Source organism: Dermacentor variabilis, chromosome 9 (genome assembly GCF_050947875.1).
Source record: "Dermacentor variabilis isolate Ectoservices chromosome 9, ASM5094787v1, whole genome shotgun sequence".
Taxonomy (NCBI): Eukaryota; Metazoa; Arthropoda; class Arachnida; order Ixodida; family Ixodidae; genus Dermacentor; species Dermacentor variabilis.
The window spans coordinates 127,023,501-127,043,729 of NC_134576.1; the positions used below are offsets into that span (position 1 = coordinate 127,023,501).

The 20,229-nt window shown below is 46.5% G+C and overlaps 1 protein-coding gene across 2 annotated transcripts in view; it reads right to left on the reverse strand.

Annotated features, from left to right (window-relative positions):
* LOC142557441 (uncharacterized) overlaps positions 1-13,549 on the reverse strand; it is a 122,381-nt gene extending 108,832 nt beyond the window's left edge. The window contains exon 1 of one of the 2 annotated variants that reach the window (XM_075669291.1): positions 13,460-13,549. The gene's annotated coding sequence lies outside the window, so the exon portion shown is untranslated. The remainder of the gene's footprint in view (positions 1-13,459) is intronic. The other variant, XM_075669290.1, reaches the window with a different exon arrangement.
* Positions 13,550-20,229: the final 6,680 nt, after the last annotated feature.

Genomic DNA, 20,229 nt, shown 5'->3' on the forward strand with positions numbered 1-20,229 from the left:
GCGATCACGTGAAAGAGCTAGTCGGCGTTGGCACGATGGCAGTGTACGTGCGATTGTGACCTAATTGTTAAGGGCATCGGGGTGCTACGCTGGGGGACCGAGGTGGGATCTTACAACCGGGCACGAAACCATTTTTTAAAGTCTGAATGATTCGGCGAGATAGCGGCAGCACCCGGTAGCCATGGTCACAAAATTCTGAGAGGGTTCGCAGAGAAAGCTTCGCTTTGAAATCGGTGGCCCTTAATATATAAAATCCACCCCAGTAGTCGGTAGACTTTCGATTCTTTTTCTTTTAAATGCAAACAACCCCCTACTAAATTTGGTGCCCTGGATGCCGAGCAAAATCCTCCCTTCCCTGTGCGTTGAAAGAGAAGCTCCCTCAGGTAAAGTTTCATGTTACAAATACTTAAGTTTTTGTGTGCACCAGCGCATGAGTACATCGACTCCGGTGCGGGTTCGCGCATTGCCCCGCGGGTCTCTGCAAACCGTAAGCAATACGAACACCCGATAGCAGTCCCTTTCACAAGACGAAAACCCATCTCTGCCGCCGTCGACCTGCGGCGAATACACGTGAACAACAAGGCGAGCGTGCAGGTATGCTATCTCACAAACTCCGGCCGCGCGCAGGCTCGACAAAAGACTTCGTTTACGGAGGCGGCACAGGCGAACGGGGTAGCACCGCAGCAGGCCGAGGTCTTGAAAGGTTTCTCCGAAGAGGCTTCCAAGAGATACGCGTAAGTTTTTGGCGTCTGCTTTCTCGGCCTGTTTTCAATGGCAATATGAGAAAGCTATACGGACGGAGCTTCTGTGCGTGTGGTTCCGCACTAAGTAGTCCACCAAAGTTTGACAGAGCTTTCAGTTTCGAGGGATAGGTGCTGAATCGGCGTAGCATCACCTCGATGGTTTGGTATTTGCCCAAAGAGACAGAGAAAAGGGAAAAGAAGAAAAAAAGTCAAATTGAGCATTGATACTATTTGTGTCTTAACTTTAATATAAATCGCTGTACTAAGTAACATTTTAGGTTTCCTGTTCCCGAGCTTAACGTAACGCGAACGAGATTTGGGAACTATTTTTATTAACGCTGTCACTTCTGCGGGATTCGCCTCCGCAGCTTTACTTTCATTGCCACAGAAAGTAGTCCGCTAGTATAGCACTGCCATGATTATGTATTAACATTCACACAGTCATCCATAGAAAGTTCTGCCATGAGCCAATGTGCTGTAGGTCGTCCTCCTGTAGAGCGTGTACAATCAAGATCAAGTCTACGCACTATAACTAACTTGAACTCTCTTGCCCCCAATTTTATTTTCTTTCTTTTTTCTTTTTGCAGCCTTGGAATGTAGGTTGGAATCAAGTGGTGCTGCCTATGTGCCGCTGTTCGACAAGTGTTATGCATTAAAGACACGCCCGCATTGCCCGGCTGTGCTAAAAGAAATTTAGCTGATGTCATGGTCCCTAGACATTTTATCTAGACTGCACACTGCGGTGCATCGTTAACGCAAACATCTGAGAGCATGGGAGTGCTCCCTTGGAAAAGTGGACAGCGCTACGCTTTTACTGTCACAGCAGTTGAGAGCTCAGAGATGGGTTTTCTGCACCCATCCGTTCGTTATGGCCGTTGTGCCACCATCGTGCCTTCGTCGTGAGGACGGTTTCTTATTCCCAGCTTCACTTTCAATCCCCATGCGGAAAGAAAAAAAAATCTTTGCTCACGACAGCCAGTGGAAGTCGAACTCATGTCTCTGCAGCAATGCGCCGTTGGGATTCGGCAGCGTCAACTGTTGAGCTACTGCGAATATTTTTTTTTCTGGCACGGTATTTATTACAGTGCGTAAAGTGACGTGACGAAGTAACACCACGCGATCAATGAACTATTGTCACTCAATATAAGAGACGCCTCGAATCAATGCTGCCATCACCGCCTATGAAAATTAGTGACAGTCACTATTCCAGGAACTATAGCACACACTCAAGGGCCACCGTAAAGCGCTATGTTCACATTTCCAAACGCAGTTCCCAACAAAAGGTATTTTCTATTCTTTTGTTAATTGCTGCCTATGGGATGTATCAAGGACAATCGGACATTGTTTTATCAGCCGCAAAAGATGCCATCCTTTATCTGGATATCCTTCAGTGAAATCTGAAAAAAAAAAATCAGTGTCATTCCACTCTGCTAGGTGCATGACCAATGAAGCTGTTTAGATTGGACCCTTTCTGCACTATCACGAGGAACAGCCCACATCATGATTTCTGTCAACATCTAGGACACATTATTTTCCAGATCCTAGGTACGCTGTAAAAAGACTTCAGCATCAATGTGCGATACTTCTTGCCAACTTCTCGTGATGATGTACAGTTTTATGTTTGTTTGTTTATTTATTTATTTATTTGTTTGTTTATTTGTTTGTTTGTTTGTTTGTTTTGTTTCCTATGGGAGTGCCAGTTGTGGAAAACACGTATGCAGGACCGCACCTCAGAACCGACAACTTCTTCAAGAATCGTTTTGCTTTAGTGACCATCCATCGACAGGCGCTTACGATGACTGTGACTTTAGACAGGACTGGTGCCCTATCATGGCGATGTGCTTATCCTGAGCAAACTATAGTGAAAACTGAGATACTGCGAAATATTCGGGGTTGACGGTTTATGCGGAGTTTCGTGCATTACGCAGACCCATAGAATGATAGCGCCTGTTCACATATTTCGGAGGCCACGGTGGAGAACGTTGCAGCATTGTGTGCATCCCAAAAAGTTTCTGATAGAATGGCGGTGTCTGCCATGAGAGGCCCTTGCTGTCGCATTGCATGAGTTAACATTTGTAGTGGATCTCCTCATTTTATTGTTCGCCATTGTAATTTTTGTTAAAAGAAAGAAGGCAACAAGAAAGCAGACGTGATGTATTATTATCATTATTATTATTATTATTATTATTATTATTATTATTATTATTATTATTATTATTATTATTATTATTATTATTATTATTATTATTATTATTATTGTTTTGTCCCTTAGTTCTTCAAGACGTTCGGCTAGCCAGCCACGAGTCTTTCACGCAGGTCGACGTATTTCGGTACGCACCCGCTGTAACTCCATCGCATCATTCTCTACTTTCTGCAGTGCTGCACCGTATTACCGGTAAAGAGTATACTGCCCCTTGGCTAAAAAAAATAGAAGAAAGAAGGCCTTGTTCCGTGCACGGTTTCGAGTTTCTATTATTAGGAGCCACTGCAAGTTGTTGCAGTGCACGTGCGCGGCAGAGCGCAGGTGTTTACGTGCCCACGCCCATTCTGTATGACCGGCGCCCAACGGCGGTGCGAATTGCTCGGAATAAAGGTCAAAGCATCGCGCAGCGTGTCACACGCTGGAAATTGAAAACACAGCCTCAACGCTTGCTTCTTGGTGGCGAGCGTATAGTCCTTTTTTTTTTAAAGCGATGTCGGCTACGCGTAGCCTAGGCAGTTTTCGTGATGCCCATTGTAGTTATCATCTTGATTGTCATCATCATCACCGTGATTCGTTGGCACAAGAAGAAGTCACCAGACAGCGCTACTTTTGCGGACCAGGGATTCGAACCCTTTCCACGACATGTGAACCGAGGTGTTGTCTTCGGCGTTTCTTACTATCTTCGTCCCGTCATTGTAGCCATTATGGTCGTTCTTGCGCATTTCCTGCCATTCTCCCGTCGGTTGCTTTGAAACTTGGGGGTTTTCCATCTGAGGCGTAAAAGCATGCTGACAAATCGAGCATGTCCCATGCATTCAGCGGCTTCATAGTTAACTCTACAGCTGCACCACCGGACATTAACTCATTTCTCTTCGTGCTGAATATTCAGGGAAAGTTTCTCCTCTTATTGTCTTTAGTATCACTTGGTTGTAAGTTTTCTTAACTGCTACTGTTACATTGGATGTTCTCTACGGCCACAGCAAATTTCAGGGTTCCATGTCTCCTATGAGAAGTCTGACAGTTATGAAGCTCAAGGCCCTTGGGGGCCATGCCTTTTTTCCTTCCTGCGAATTAGAATGAACTACTACGCCTACATCTAGTGCTAATACTCATGTCACCATTGTTTAAAGTAACGCATTCACAAGGCCCTCTTCCTCTGAAACTTAAAAAGACCATGGTGACCCTACTTTATTATCGTTCTTGGATTCTCAGAAAAGAGAGAGAGAAAGAGAGCGAGAGAACGAGAGAGAGATGCTACTGGAGACAGATACACTGTTGTAAGTGCGGATCCCTTGAAAAGCGATACAGAAATATTGCGGGGAAATAGGGCTGCTATCAGTTCGATGCTTGGCTCAACCTGTCGCAGAATAGCGAAGGTCGCAGTGACATATTGGGAATGATGAACTTGCGTCGGACTTCTCGAGCATGGCAACCTCTTTAAGGAGTTTTTCCTAGCTGTCTTTGGTGACGATTCTACAAATGGTGGCTGGCCCTACGCACCAATGTCTCCGTACGCTTCACCAGTGCCTGGTGTACAGGTGTTATACGAAGGAATTGCAGCTTTGTTGCTAAACATTACCAATAAAAAATAGTCCAGACGACATTCCAAATGCCTTTCTACGCAGATATGCGGAATAGGTAGCCCACTATTTCAGAAAATATTCAATGCCTCCTCCACAGAGAAACGGGTCCCAGATGACTAACTAGTGGCGAACGTAATCGCTGAACAAATCTGGCAAAAACAAAAATGTAGGAAACTATTGACCAGTTTCAATGACGTGCGTGTGCTTCAACCTGTCTGAACACATCATTTGGAAATCAATCTACACCTATCCTCAAGACACGAAGACTTTATTCCCAACCAGCATGGATTCCGACAGCACCTTCCGACTGTCGCGCAGCTGGAAGAAACAATAATTTATTTTTTTCAACTTCCTTAAGCAATAAAAAAGCAGGTCAACGCTCTATCCTTAGGCTTGACTAACTCTTTCGATCGAGTCTTACATAATGAATTAATTAGTAAAGTTATGGATTCGAACCTAAAATACGAAGTCGTAATGTGGATGTGATCTCATCTTACAGGTAGAACATAATACCTTGAAGTAGAAGGTGTGCATATCTAAGTTTCTAAAGATAACATTGGGCGTTCCGTAGAGATCTGTTTTGGGACCAGCTTTGTTGGACAGCGATGCTGATTATGGCTAAGGTTCCATGAAATTTCAGTGTGTGCAAGCAAAAACTATCACCATCAGTAATGGCTCATACACCCCTAAGCAAGCGAAAAATGCTATGGCTCATAGCCCCGTATGGCAGAGGCTGCAAGCACTCAGCAAAGTGAAGCGTACAGCGCTTTCATTCCCTCCAATTACGCATATAACAAAGAGAAAAGGAAGTTGAAAACTGTGATCGTCAATGGTTCATACCCGCCGAAGAAATGACTGATACCCCGTAATCAAGCAAAAAATACAATGCCTCGTAACGCCGTAAGGTTCAAGTCGTCTGTGAACAACACATGGACACACGAAGAGGAGGCTTTGCCATATACGGAAAGCACAAAATGTGTCTACATTTGTCCTCTTGACTAGCAAGAGGACAATGGCAGCGACTGTGGGGATATATGTCAGTAACGTACAAACGAAAGATGTGTGATGTCTAGAAGTTGGAGACTTCAATGGGGACATTTCGAAGCCAGACAAGAAATGGTTTACTCAATTTGTTTTAATTTTGGTTTTAAGTTCCACAGCAATCCAAGTCGCTCAACTATTCAACAACGGTCTTGTATAACTTTAGCTTTGATGAAGATTTTGACTAAGGTTGCAACCGAACAAATCAGTGTATACCACAGTAATCACAAAGCTATCGCCACTACCATTACCAAATGATGAAAATAAATACATTTACCCTCGTCTAACCCTGTGTCATGTGCTACAGCTTCGCTGGTTATCCACCTTCACAGAGTGGAATGGCTCCTCAGTTCGTTATGTGATGTTGCACACATTAAAATTGTTATAGTGTTACAAACATGTACCTTATCCGAAATAGCATCTAATCTTTTATATTTCAGTGTGTTTGTGTCACGTTACAAACATTATCATTGTCATATTGTGACACATACGGATGTCATCCGAAATAGTGCTTGGGCTTTTATATTTCCTTTCTGCATGTTCTGCATACCTTTACTTTATCTTTCAATGTTACGCGCAAATTTGGTGCACCCAGCCTGTCACGGCCAAGACGACCTAAGCATCTGCAAATAATTAAGAATTAATACGCAGAAACACCTCTGGGAGCTGCTTAGGTATTCGTAAGCATTGTGCCATTTGCTCATCTCCCCGCAGCCCGGTGTCATTGCCAATGTTATGAAACTTGATCCGGCCGCTACAAACTATGCCGCGCTGCGGCGACACGAACTGCTGCCGATGGCGGCGCTGTAGCGGCGCAAGGTGAATTGATGAGGCAAGCAAACTAATGCAAGTGACGGCACCAGGTGCGCCGATGACGTTCCGATCATTATAAGGCGGTATCGCTCTTCGGCGCCCTCTCCAATCGCGTCGAACCATTACGAACCGTCATCAACAGCACTTCGGCGGCGACTGCGTCTGGCGCGGCCGCGAGGGTGATCAGCGACGCCGACAGAGCGCTGACTGCTAACAGCCTCGTGTACCTTTATGTTCTCGCCGCCGAGTTCGCGTTGAAGAGAGACGTGCGGGATCCCAATCTTGAAAGCCATCTGCGACGGTGTCACAGGGCGCGGCGAGTGCTGACAGCCTCGTGTGCTCTGGGTTGTCGCCGCGCAGCTCGCGTTGAAGCGAGAGTGAGTGTGTGAGCGAGTGAAACAACTTTATTTGGTCCACTATAGACGCGAGTAAACTCAACGTCACCTGGCTAGGCCCACTCGGGGACCATCAGGTGAAACCTGACGGCCCTCTTGCGAGCCGTCTGGACTGCCAGGATTTGAGAGGTCTGGCCCTGAGCTTCATCGTTTCCTCATGGGTGAAAGCGGGACCGGCAGAGGCGCAGCCCCACAGGACATGCTCGAAGTCCGCATAATCACCACACAGGGGGCAGTCCGGGCTCGGGAAGCGTTCGGGGTACGTTGTGTTCAGCGCCGCGGGGCTCGGGAGAGTGCTTGTTTGCCGAAGTCTGAGAGTGACTGCCTGGGCCCTACACATCGAGGAGTGCGGCAGAGGCAGGAGTCTTATTGGTAGTTAATTATGTTTGCAGATGTCGTTGTGAGCGGCAGCACGAAGGTGAATTCATTCCACGCTGCGGGCACTCTTGAAAGCGATCGTCTTACGGGACGGACGGACGGACAGTTTTTCTCATTGGGCAAACATATAAATGCTCACGCATTTAGAAAAGTATGCATAAGAAGAAAGAAATAAAGATAGAAAGGAAAGGAGGTACGTGACTCAATTTCTATGCGAGAACCCAACTTCCCGCGTTTTGTGCGGAGCCTGAGGCACGCGCGACTGCTCCCAACGTTGACTGTTCCCACCACTACCCGCCATCTGACTCGCGCACCGAGGAACAGCTGCGGCCAGTTACCAGTCTCGGAGGCCGGAACCCGACATTCCTACCTCGGGGTTTCACGACGAGATGGCGCCACGGTAAGCGTGGGTGGCGCATCATTTGTAATTTCGCGGGTTGATCCGCGGGGGCGGAGTTGGCAACGTGAGCGTTTCACGCAATCCCAACGCTGGGCCGGGAGTCGACGTTGCGCAGAACGCTTCAGGAGAACTGTAATCAACGTAATGGAAAAGTACCGTATGACGCCGTGAAGGACGTTGTACTTTGAAACCTTGAACTAGTAGACGAAATAATGGTTATGACGAAACTATCACCGGCTTCTCTCCCGTTTCGCGGCGACGAGCTTTTAATTCGTCGTCGTATGAATGCTTTGTACATTAGGGCCCAGCAGTGTGTTGTCTTAGCGACCGTCTCGGTTGGCGACAGTGCAGTTCAACCCAAAACGGCTCAGAACACTTTTCGCAGTAGCGGAAGGGACCGGGTTATCCGTTTTTCTATAAGCTAAAATGTTTTAAAAGTATAAGCATGCGCGGCAGCAAGCGCCGTATATATCATTAGTCTCACGAATAAATTACGACTTAAAAGTTTATCTAGAGAACAGCAATATCTTTTTTTATTGCCACACTCCTTGCAGTAGAAATTCATAACGACAGATTAGGTCACTGTGGCTTCTTCAGGAAGCTTCATACGTTAAGAAAAGCTTACGCGCTGGGTTTTACTTTCAACTTTTGAATTTCACAGTGAATAATAGATCCAACACAAAAAACGTTCTGAACCGAGTGATTACAAATGAGATCCAGAGGATATCCGTCGGACAATCCATCGAGAACATATGGATACCACTGGGATGTGCGTCATACGTCCAGCGGACGTCCCTCACGTGACTCTTTGGTCGCACTCGCGGATACCCCTCGCACGTTGTACGCTGCGTAAGAGACACAACGGGGACATTCTTGGCAATAATGCATGGATAACTCAGGGCCTTTTGCACATTGTTTGCTACAAGTTAATACTGTGTTCGAAGCTGACGCTACGGTGCAGAGGCGACGTGTTACGTTAATAGTCTGCGCCGGGTCGCACGCCGAAACGGTAAGGTCATTTAGATGGTGCGCGCGCGCTCCAGTGGAAGGGCTGTGCAAAATAGACCCGCTGCTTCAAAAAATCAATACTTCTAAAGCGAGCTTTCGGTAATACCAGGCGCGTGAAGCTCGTGTTCACCCTCATTCGGTGGTAGTTCCCAAATGCATGGGTCAGATGGAAATTCTGCCATAAGACGAGCACTGTAGCGAGTTGTGTAAAACTTCTGGTGTAATAGTGTTAACCCATAGCGACCAATGAAATCTGAATTCGCACTTACGTTCGCCATCCGGACATATCTATTAAAGTTATAAATAATTATGAGCGAGAGATATCAGATTTTTTTTTTTTTTGCAACCGCAGCCATTGCATTGCCTCTTACAATAATAATAATAAAAAAAAGTTTAGCTCGTTGCTCATTTTGAGTTCTCTATTCACGCGCACGTGAAACGCAACCAGTCCGATCATAAATAAATGTTTTGCGCTTCATGTAGGATATCTGGGAGGCCTAAACTTCCAAGTTACCTTAAGACCATGACTTCCACGAGTCTAATTGTCGATGCTGTCTGCCTTGTCATCGATGGCGAGCTTGTTCCTGTCGTCCCCGCCGGGCTGCATGGGGACGAACGTCGCCTGCCTTTTCTTGGCGTCCTTCGTCCCCAACAATGTCCTGGTACAAACCCTGTCACCGTACGGCCAAGTGCTATCTGTCAACGCTGGTCTCATGAGCGGGTGACGAGGGGTGCTGACACACGCCCACTTCGTTCGCATGGAGATGAGCGCCGCTAATCCTGTCCCCAGCTACTTGAGAATATCAGGCCACCAGGTAACTTTTGATTACCGCGGCTTCATCGCCGCTGCGGCTTCAGCGGCCACTACCGTGCCCAGAGTACAGCACCTCTTTGTGGCTGCTGGTCTTCACGGCTACGAAAGAGACGGGTGAGACTGTCCCTGCTCGCGTTGCAGTGATGCCCACCCTACCGTTGCCTGTACTATGCGGCGTTCCCGCTCAGACGCCGCTGCTAGAGCCTTTCCCCCTTTGCCGCCGGCGTCCGCTGCCCTAGCGGCTCCGCGTGAAACATGGACACACAGCAGAATGTCCTGCCTTCACCTCGACCGGCAGCTGTAAAAGTCGACAAAGCAATCAGCTCGAATAATTGCAGAACCCCACGTTCGCCAGCCTCCCCGGTTAAAAAAAAAAGGAAGCGCGCGATACGGTAGACGTGGCCCTGCGTTTCGCCAATCACAGCCTGCCAAGTTCACTGGCCTCTCCAGTCACGAAGGAAACGTGTGCATCGCTGCCGACGTGGCCTCTACAGCTGCCTCTACCCACTCCAACCACCCACTCCCTCTCCCCTGACGACGCTTCGCCGTGCTCCTTCAAGGGGTGCCAGAGTAAGACGCCATTTCGTCTTACAGATCACTATCGATATCATCATCATCATCATCTACTTCAGCTGCCGCCACCAGCGTCACCCTTTGTCACGGAGATCCCGAAGCGTGACGCCGAGGCTTCCCCCGTCACATTTGCTTCGTTTCTGCCGCGTCCGGTTCGCGACTCTTCTACGGAAGCTGCAGCGCATAATGGAAGGTCCACGCTGTTACGTCGGGATGGGCACCCGGCTACCAAATACGTTGTCGCCGTTGATGAAGTCGTTCCCGAGGCCAACCGCTGCCGACAGACTCTTCATCAGAAAGCGGCTTCATCCTCGGAGTTGACAGTAGCGCGGGTGTTTCGCCTAGCCTTGATGGGCTCGGCGGTCTTAGAAATGGAAGTCTCGCGAGAAGTAAAGCCTTCCCACACATCGTCAGGTTCTGGCCTAGGCGGCACGCTTGATAGTCGCTATAAGTTACAGCGGCCAAAGGAAACTCGACCCCTTTTACGAGGGTCGAAATGGGGGCTTTGTGACCTGTGTTGTGTATGACCTTTGGACTGGTTCCCGGGGCATCGGTTTGAACAACACCCCAGGTCAATTTGGTGGCACACTTTTTTTTACTTATTATAGATGACACACGGAATATTATTTCTTTAAACGCACAGGGTGTCCGAAGCCCGGTAAAGCAAGCTTAAACTATCGGCATGACTCGCGCTTTAAGTTGTAATATTCGGTTTTTTTTTTCAAGAAAAATTTTTTTTTTCAACTATCAGCCATGTCACTTGCTTTCAAACGCGCATTTCACCTAGACTGTTTCTTTGCATATGCAAGGTCTCGTTTTAATGGTGTCGCTATGGTTACTTTTATTAGAACTGTCCTTGGAGACCATCACGTGTTTTATTATGGGCAATTAAGGCTATTTACGTATTTTGTGCATATGTATAGCCAGCGCAAGCTACTACGTCGAATGAGCTCTTTCGCGACCTGGACGCAGCATTTCCTCGACCGTCGTCGCATGGTACTTACCGGGAATATTAATTTGTATCTTAGACGCGCGAGCTGATGCGCAAGATCCAGGCTGGGGCCGTCCTGTCTCGAATTCGCGTGAGGTACGCGGTCTCGTCTAAACATTCTCCTGGCTGTATACCTATAGAATAGCACGTGGATCTCAGTTTGATTGAACGTGGAGACGTGGCTCGTCGTTTCGCCGGTTGCGCAGCGCCTATGTACCGAGCACTTTAGCTCCGTACGTATCGAGATCTGACGTTTTAAACTCTACGTCCGTCCCATATGCTTATATTTCTGATAAGCAGTCAATTGCGCTTCGAGCTTCCTTCCCTCCTTTCTCGTCACTAAAAGCTTGGCGTCAAGACATCCGCGTTCTGCATGATATGCGCTCACGTTCCTGCTTACCAAGAGCCGTATGCGCCTTTCTGAATGGACCGGGCCCAGAGTCCTGGGACGCACTTGAGGTTCAGCGGCCTTTACACTGTCCCGTTGAAGGACGTGCCCTAAAGTGCCGTTTGTCAAAGGAGCTTTCGGACACTGCCACGAAGCTCCGCATATTGCTCATTCAATTGAACGACCCACATTTATAATTGTATTGCGCTTAGTATTACACTGATGAGCATAAGGGACAAGAGGCGGAAGTACGAAGCGCAGCGAACGTCCACCAACTAGACCCGTTTATTGCTTTACTAAACGACTCACACCATTGATGTGGTCATGGCCGCGGGAGTTCCTAAAACGTTTCATGCTCCTCATGCACGCGTCGTCTTTATCGGCCGCGCTTTGGAGGCCCAGACGTAGTCAGTGCGCACATTCTGAAGTACCATAGGCCGGGTTTGCATGAAACTCGCTTCTTAGGAAATCGAGTATGAGTGGTTCTGCAACCACAAGCACGGTTCCTGTCACGTCGCCACCTGTTACGGGATCAGTCAGTCTCTGTTGCGCATTTTAAGACCATTGGTGTCGTACGACTAAAATAATATATCAGGGAGCTTCTCGATATGCTCAGTGGAATTCCCCAGGTTCCTCCTGAAGTGGCTAACCGTCTTTGTGCATGCCCATCAGCCGATGGGCATGCTCAAAGTCTTATCTTCCGTGAGGTGAGGGTCGGCTTCAGGGCCAGACTGGTTTCCCGTTGAGTTTTAGTTAACCTTCTGGGAGGACTTTGGTGCTGCATTCAGCTATTATTTGTCACTGCTTTGAGTATTTTGATTTCGTGGCGAGTTTTCACGATAGTCGCATTGTGCTACCACCCAAGCGTGAGCGATCATCAGTTCGTACTGAATAACGTAGGCCAATGACGCTTCTCAACGTAGACTACAAAAGCTTTATAGCTACCGTCACGTGACACTTGGGTAGCCTGCTCGATCCCTTGCAGAGATATACGCACAACACCTCGTTCATTACGCGTGACATTATGGCGTACACACTGACGAGATCGGCACGTGGTCTCTTGATTTTGTTAGATCAAGCAAGAAAAAAAATCATTTGATCGCCTTGAGCCTGCTTACATATTTGACCTACTGACAACTTACGGCTTTTCCCATTTCTTTTACCTTGTTGGGAGTACCTACACAGGTATCCCAAGCACATTGTCTATGAATGGACATGAAAAAGTAACCATTTCACGTCACATGTGGTCTACACCAGGGGCGCCCTCTATCCCCTGTATTGTTTATGCTTAGCCTTTAGCTGTTTTTGCGTGCAGTGCCGAGATACTCACGTACTTGGCATCCCACTGTCAGGTAGTGCTGTCGTGAAGGTGACAGCTTTGGCCGACAAAAGTATATTGTGTTGCCCCACTACGACGTGCCTAATAATCATATTATGGTTTTAGCGAGTAAAACCCCAGAACGAAATTGATTCAGGTGCACCAAAACCCGTCAGAACTAACCCGCCGAGGATGACAAGGCCGCCTTTGACGAAGGTAGGTCCTCCTATCAAAACGTTGGCTTGCCTTTCTAAAGCACCTTGTCCCTGTTAATAACCTCTATACACTCTGACGGTTGCAACATTTGGTGTGTATATTTGCCACACAACAATAATCGTCATCTGTCTTGCCCGCATTTTTTTTCTTCAACGCTGCGAGCCCGGCATTTCTAAGTCACGAACGGCATGCGCGTTATCAGCATGACAGAGCATTCCCGACAGGAAAGCAACGAGCACGGCGTTTTGAAGAAAGGAGACACAAGCAAGACAGATCACTATTATTGTTATGTGGCAGATATACACCCCAAGGGGTGCAGCTGTACTTATAGTGCACCACAGTGGTGCAGTTAGAGTGCGGCGAGTAGAAGTTCCCTTCCGTCAGCCTTCCATTCTTATCGAATAAAACTGCTATTTACTACTGCTGCAACTACAACGTTCTAACTGTACTTGTTTGCCAACTGTTGACCGCTCGATGGCTGGGTGTTCAAAATGCGCAGTAGCTGCACTCAAGCTGCAGGCTACTAGAAAATAACCACGACGCGATATCTGCTCGGCGCGTTTGTCAACGCGACGATGACGAAACGTTACAGTACCTGTGTTTTCCTTTCGGCCCAGCTGTATGCCATCGACGCGCTGTGCTTGCGAAGACGCCAGACGAGACGGAAATAATGCGCGTTCGTCAGATGTCACGTGATGCGTGCAGCTGCTCGGCCACGACAGCTGCCGACGTATCTTCACTGGTGTGACAAAGCACTCGTTTACTTACCTGCTGCCACTTCGGCAGGAAGAAAAAAAACAAGGGCTGTCCTCCATGACCCTAAAAACTGCGCAGTTGCGAGCGCTGCCTCTCTGTTGTGAAACCTCTTGTGTGCTTTTTTTTTTTGCGCTGCAGAATAAGACTGCATTTCCGCAGGTAGCATAAAAGGTGTCGGGTGCCTTAGGAAAAAGCTTTAGCTCGGGGCTTACTTCACACTTCCTATTTAAATGCACGTAAAACGCGCAGATGCTTTTATGAGACGACCATCGGATAGATTTGAAAGAAACCTGTTGCATTTGAGGGAGAGAGTTCATTCTGATGACTCCAGGAAGGAAAATTTTGAATTAGGGCCTCACATTTATTTTTGGAAAAGAATCCCTGAATATTGTTAAGTTAATTGAAGCACGAAGTTTGCAAGTTTGTTACTCGGCACCAAAAACGGATAACGTGGTTGTGTAAACTTCAACTGTTAGAGCATCCCAAGTGGACAAAGCATGCATGTGAATTTACAGTTTACTCGAAATTGTTACAATGTTTACAAGGATTTTGCAACAGTCTCACAAACTAATTACCTATTTAAGAGCAGGGTAAAATACACAAACTTTGTCCGCTTTAATTCTGTAATTAGGTGCAACGTACCAGATTGTGATGTACTCTTCATTGCTGAGTTAAAGGCTTCTGAATTGTATACTTGAGCTTTTCGATTTCGCCATTCTTAGCAATTGAAAAGAAAATGATGCCTAACCACAAATAGGCTTCTAACGTTTACTATACAGGGTGTTCCTGCTAAGTTGGGCCCTGTATTAAACAATACATAAGCGCTATGCATGTCGAATTGGCGCAGTATTCTTCTGAGCCATATATGGAGCACATCATAGTTTCTTTTCAGTCCGCCAAGGCGGGTAATTAAGAAAGATTGCTTAACGAACTTCTTAAATAGTAACTCTAGCGAAAAATCTTCATTACAGAAGTTGTAGCGCTTGTTCGGAAACACGCGATTATTTCATCTATGTTAAGATAACGGCCCCATCTAATATTTTTTCAAGAATTTCCTTAAAGTGGGCAAAATTTTATTAATACCACGTGACTGCCGGCTAAGGCGTCGCGCTTTTAGTGCCCTTAAGTGTAAGTTTGGCTGCTGAGCGCGAGCTCGCGGAATCGAATCCCGGCCACAGCGGCTGCATTTCGATGGGGGCAAAATGTGAAAACACCCGTATACTTAGATTTAGGAGGACGTTAAAGAACCCCGGGTGGTCGAAATTTCCGGAGTCTTCTACTACGGCGTGCCTCATAATCAGAAAGTGGTTTTGGCACGTAAAACAGCATAATTTTTTTAATGTAAGTTGAACGAATTACCAAAGGCTGCTCTACGCACAGAAGTCGACTGAACAGGCTGTGGGTAACTGCGATAGACGTTAGGTGACGAAAAGGGCGTACCGTTTTAAAAAATTATTCAACGAAAAAGCGGCCGCCCCGTGCAAATATGATATGGGACCGAAAGCAGAATTTGACGCAGCGCGGGCATTTTCTCTTTTCTTTTCGAATCAATGAAGAAGCACGATGGAGGAGGCGAGGCTAATAGTGTGATGAAGGACGGAGCTGAAAACCGTGCTGCCTCCGGTCACATATAGCATTCGCTCTCCGCGGCCGGGGTTCGATCCCGCGACCACGTGCTTAGCAGCGCAACACCACAGCCGCCAAGCCACCTCGGTGGGTCGGTCGCTCCCAAGTAGAGCAGACACAGTCAATGAGAATAGATTCCATGACATCACCTTCAATATTTATTTATTAGTAATACGTTACGGCGTTCCAGTAACCGTATTTTTTTTTCGTTGTGCAATACACACGCCGTCAACACCAGTGACTACAGTAGAACGCACAGAACGTGCATCCCGCATGTGTTCGGCACTTTGATGAAACACAAGGCTACCGCAACGTGGGCCCGAAATGGGGCCTTGAGATTTTGGCGCTCGCAACGCTGGAAGAAGAAATCAAGCAAAGGCAATTTTTCCACGTTCTCGTTTTGTACAGCAAGCGTAGGTTTTCTTGTACGCAGAAACTGTGGTTTATTTTCAGTTCATCCCCAGCGCTGAGATAGCCACCAGGAAGGTGTCTGCCCGTACTTTAAGTTTTTTTTTATAAATTAGGTGTTAACATAATATATGATGTTTACTTACTTCAGGGCTTAGTGTAAAATGAAATACAAGCAAACTTCAAATAATAGTTTCACACTATGTGAGAAATCTTGTTCTTTCATCACTGCTTTTTTAAGCTCGAAAGTATTATTAGTTGTTATAAAGAAAAGAAAAAGTACCAACGTAAAAATGAGCTCAATGCCTAGTTGCACAGTTTTTGACTGTTGATACTAGAGAGTGAAATTCGCCATTAAGCACATTTTACAACGTAAGCCACTTTTATTTCATTACACTCAAAACGGTGTCACCGATCTTCATAACTGCCATTGGGGCACGAGAATCAAGTTGACATTCGAATTATTTCCTTTCTACACATTTACTTAAACAAAACTTGTATTCAGGTCTGTTCGATAACGCGCCCAATATAAACCTAACACCGCACTGACAACATTCTTTTGGGTAAGTTAAACTGCCACATGCGGCTGCATCGAGACACTGCTCAACAATCGTTTGAACGCATATGTTCTTTCCTATTAACACTGAGTCAACATCAACACGTAACATCTTGACAAAACACAAAGAAACACCCTGGATTTACATAATATTCACCGCATGCGCCGACTGCGAAGAGCATCGTCATGCTTACACAACGAGACAAAGTAACAAACTGACAACAAACACACGTCTTACGCCGCCTTGTGATGTATAACGTGACTTTTTTTTTTTTTACAACAGTGTGATGTTACGCGTAACACAACATGGCTTACTTCAAGTCAAGTGCAGCGACTGTTTCGGAAAATAGAAATCACTCGTGATCAATCACGTGTCGTTCCCTGCCCTGCAATATGCCTTTTCGTTCCAGGGCTAACACAAGATGCATAAATATAAGGATTGGAATCGTTCCTGAATGCATTATACCTTTGACCAAACTGAATGCCGTCTGTTTCGGCTGAATCATTTTAATGTCGGATCAGTTTACATATTTGGCATAAATAAAGTTTCGCTTAAGGAATTTGGCAATATAACCGAGTACAAAAACATATTTGTCTCTGCCACGCATTTTCTACGCAGGGGATGTACAATTTATAACTTTACAATGTTGCCATGCTTTAATTTGTAAAATATATAGCATGTTCATTTCTCTGATCATTCCTGATATCTGAAAGCAGAATCTGCTGTTATGGAGAGTTCCGTTGATTTACCTTAACTTCTATTTCGGCAATACTTGATCGACTCTACGTCAGCAGATGACACGTCGTTTACAGTAAAAAACGTGCATCACATTGCCATACAGAACCAACAAGCACACCGATTAAGGAACAAACTTCATTCTTTCTGCGAACAGATGTCCTGACTCAGGTTAACAGCTACAGCCACTTGGAGCCACCGAAACGTCGTTTCATGCGTGCTCTAATCTTAGACGAGCGATGCTAGTAGCACGAGCGAGTTCTGAGACTCCGATACAGCGCGCTGCACGTAATCTCATAACACAGAAGCAGAACATGCAAAAAACGTGTGGCACTATATTAGTAAGTTCGCACAAACCGGTAAAAGCGCGCACAGCAACACCACCAATACTGTTTGAAATAGGCAGATAGCAACAGACCCATGTGTAGACACCGAGTTCACGGTTTGACAACTGCAGGACTCCCCAACTCCGACTGTACACAACACAGCGCTGCTCGCTTGGGGCAAATCGTCGAAGCAGTCTACGTTGTCGACGTCCCTCAACGTGTGGTCCAGTGTAGAATCGGTTACAGTGGTGCACGTTCAGTGTTAACATTCCAAGTGGAAGACGCATCATAAGCACTGGTTCTGACCACGCTGACGCCAGGAAACGTTGGTTTACAAACGATAGAAACCGTCAAAGATCACTTCAGCTTTCCTGTGGGCACATCCCCAACCTCCGATTTCCAATTCCAAAAAAGAAAAAAAGAAGGGAGCAGGCACACATCAAGGAATGATGAATGTTGTCACAGAGAACAATTCTATTAGTTACAAGATCACCTTTTTTGCTCGTCGTAGCACAGTAATGCGAGCGGTTCAAAATGAAACTGCAAACGCCTTTTAGCTTCAAAGCCGAACACGAGAGTATCACCTGTTTACACCATCTAAACATTGCAAGTGGCAACAGCATGCTTGCTGCTTGTTACAAAAGAACAGAGTGAAGGTCAGAGCTTCGTACGTTTCTGCCACAAGATGGTCATTTCGCAGCGAAGTGTCACGCACAGGTGACTACCATTGTAATACCACCCGTGGTACCTTACAAGCCGGTGTAATCCTCACTATTGTTCAAAGCCGCAGTTGCAGGTGAAGGTGAAAAAGAAAGAAGAAGCATCGACAACGTTTTGTGACATCAGCGTCAGCCTTTAGCAACCGGAGCCTGCATCTGTCGCCTTATTGCACTGACCTTTGCAAGTACGCGCTCAAAAATCTAGCGTCCATTCCCGTTGGCACTTTCTACGAAGCAGTATGACCGCTTAGGGGGTTGGCATACATCTACCACATGCAATGGCTACGCCATTCCTCTCGACAGAGAATTCGTCAGCGTCCATCAAGGTGCGTCAATTGAAGAAAAAAGTGTGAACTCCGAAAACGCGCCGCGGCCACTGTGCGGTCGATTGCTCGAGAGTGCAGCCTCTGTCAGTGCCGAGGAAGTTTGCCGGGAAATCGTAGAACAGACAACTTGCACACAAACGTGCAAGGCTTTCCACAGTGAATTTCCTCCTGCCGCTCTGGCTCCACCAGTCCTACTTGCACGACATGTTCCCTGCCAACGTGCAGCAACTTACTGCCACCCAATTCGATGTTAGCAAGACTTACTCTTGCTGCTCAGCGACGAAGCCGAGTGCGTGCACGTGGTCTGAAGTGCGCTAAACGTGAGTGAAAATGCGCTTGAACGTTTCCATCGGCTCGTTGCGTCACTTCAGCAAGCTCACCGATCCACTGGCAGAGGCAGCATCCCCACAGGCCGCAGCTCGTGCGCTGTGCGTGGAGTGTCATCTGGATCTCGTCTTCTGTGAAAGGTATGGCCACCAACTATAGAACACAACGCGCTCAGACACCTACCCCTGCACGAACACACGACGAGCTCGACGTGTCGTGTGCACGTCTCACATCTCGACACGGTCCCGACCAACTGGTCCGCTCCGGAGCAAGCGGAAGCGAAAAACAAGAAAAAAAAATATCTTCATCTACGAACGACGGGTAGGGATAGACAGAGAGATGTCGTAGTTTCTAAAGCCGAAAGAGCGACAAGGTTTGCACGTAAGGTGCTCTAACGTACTTTCTCTGCATGCCCTCTATTAGAAGCCCTAACGAACACACAACTCGATGAAACATTTTTTTTTTTTTTACCATCTGAGGTGCTGCTCGAAAACCGCGTGGGAAGCATGTCACTTTACGTTTCTTCGCTCAGCAAGAGCGACTTCGAAGAAAAAAATGCTTCGATGGCAGCGCGGCATCGGTGGAAAGAGGGTGAGAGAAAGAGAGAGAGTGAGAAAGGTGAAGCAATGACAAAGTATAGAAACTCGAAACATGCTGGAAAATTCCTACCTTGACTTCGAACCACCTTCGAGTTGGGAACTGCATCCTTTCTGAGTTCCAGCTTTTAATGCAGCAATTGGACATAATGCTAAAACACTTTGCACCGTTGCTGCAGTGTCGAAAGGTACACTTCATTACTTTTTATTCAGCCACATAATGCGTAGCAAGTACAAATATTTTCGTATGATTAAGATGATCTGAATTGTTGTCATGTATTAACGATTTGGTTTTTCACTGGGTATTTTAAGGCTGTGTCGTCCTTACCAGCGTAATATTTCCAAATGTCTCTACTATAAAAATTTTTGTGCGCGTTATTAAGAACAAGTTTAATGGTGCTCTACTACACTTATGCCATTAGTGCTACGATTCTCACCCGATTGACCAACCGCGTATACTGGCAACCTCAGCTGTTGCACGCCATGACCGAGGTGTCACGTGTTAAGCTTGGACGAATAACAAAACTAAGACGTCAACGATGCAATTCCCATTAAAGTGGTCCAAAGCTCCGCAATCTAAAGCACTTTGCACTACAAGTACTCTTGGGTCTTTCATTGCGGTTGCATTTGATACTGTGGATTGCGAAGAGGCGCTCTATGATAAACCTCCAAAGGGTCTTCCTAATACTGCTTTCTATACTCAACACCGTCCGAAAGAGACGAATGAAAATTTAACCCATATTTTATAATCACCATTTTTGGCACAAAAGAAAACGTCATAATGTCACTGGTATTAGCCAAGTGACCCTATGAAAGATTTGTGAACAGTTATAAGTTCGCTGTCTCTGGAAGCACCGAATCTATTTCCGAACCCTATATCATGAACTCGACTGAATTTCATTAAATGTTCCTGTTGTGAGTTGAGTGGAGTACCTTTTGGGCTTATAGGATGTTGATCCGGCATCACAATGTTCAGATTTTTTTCGAGT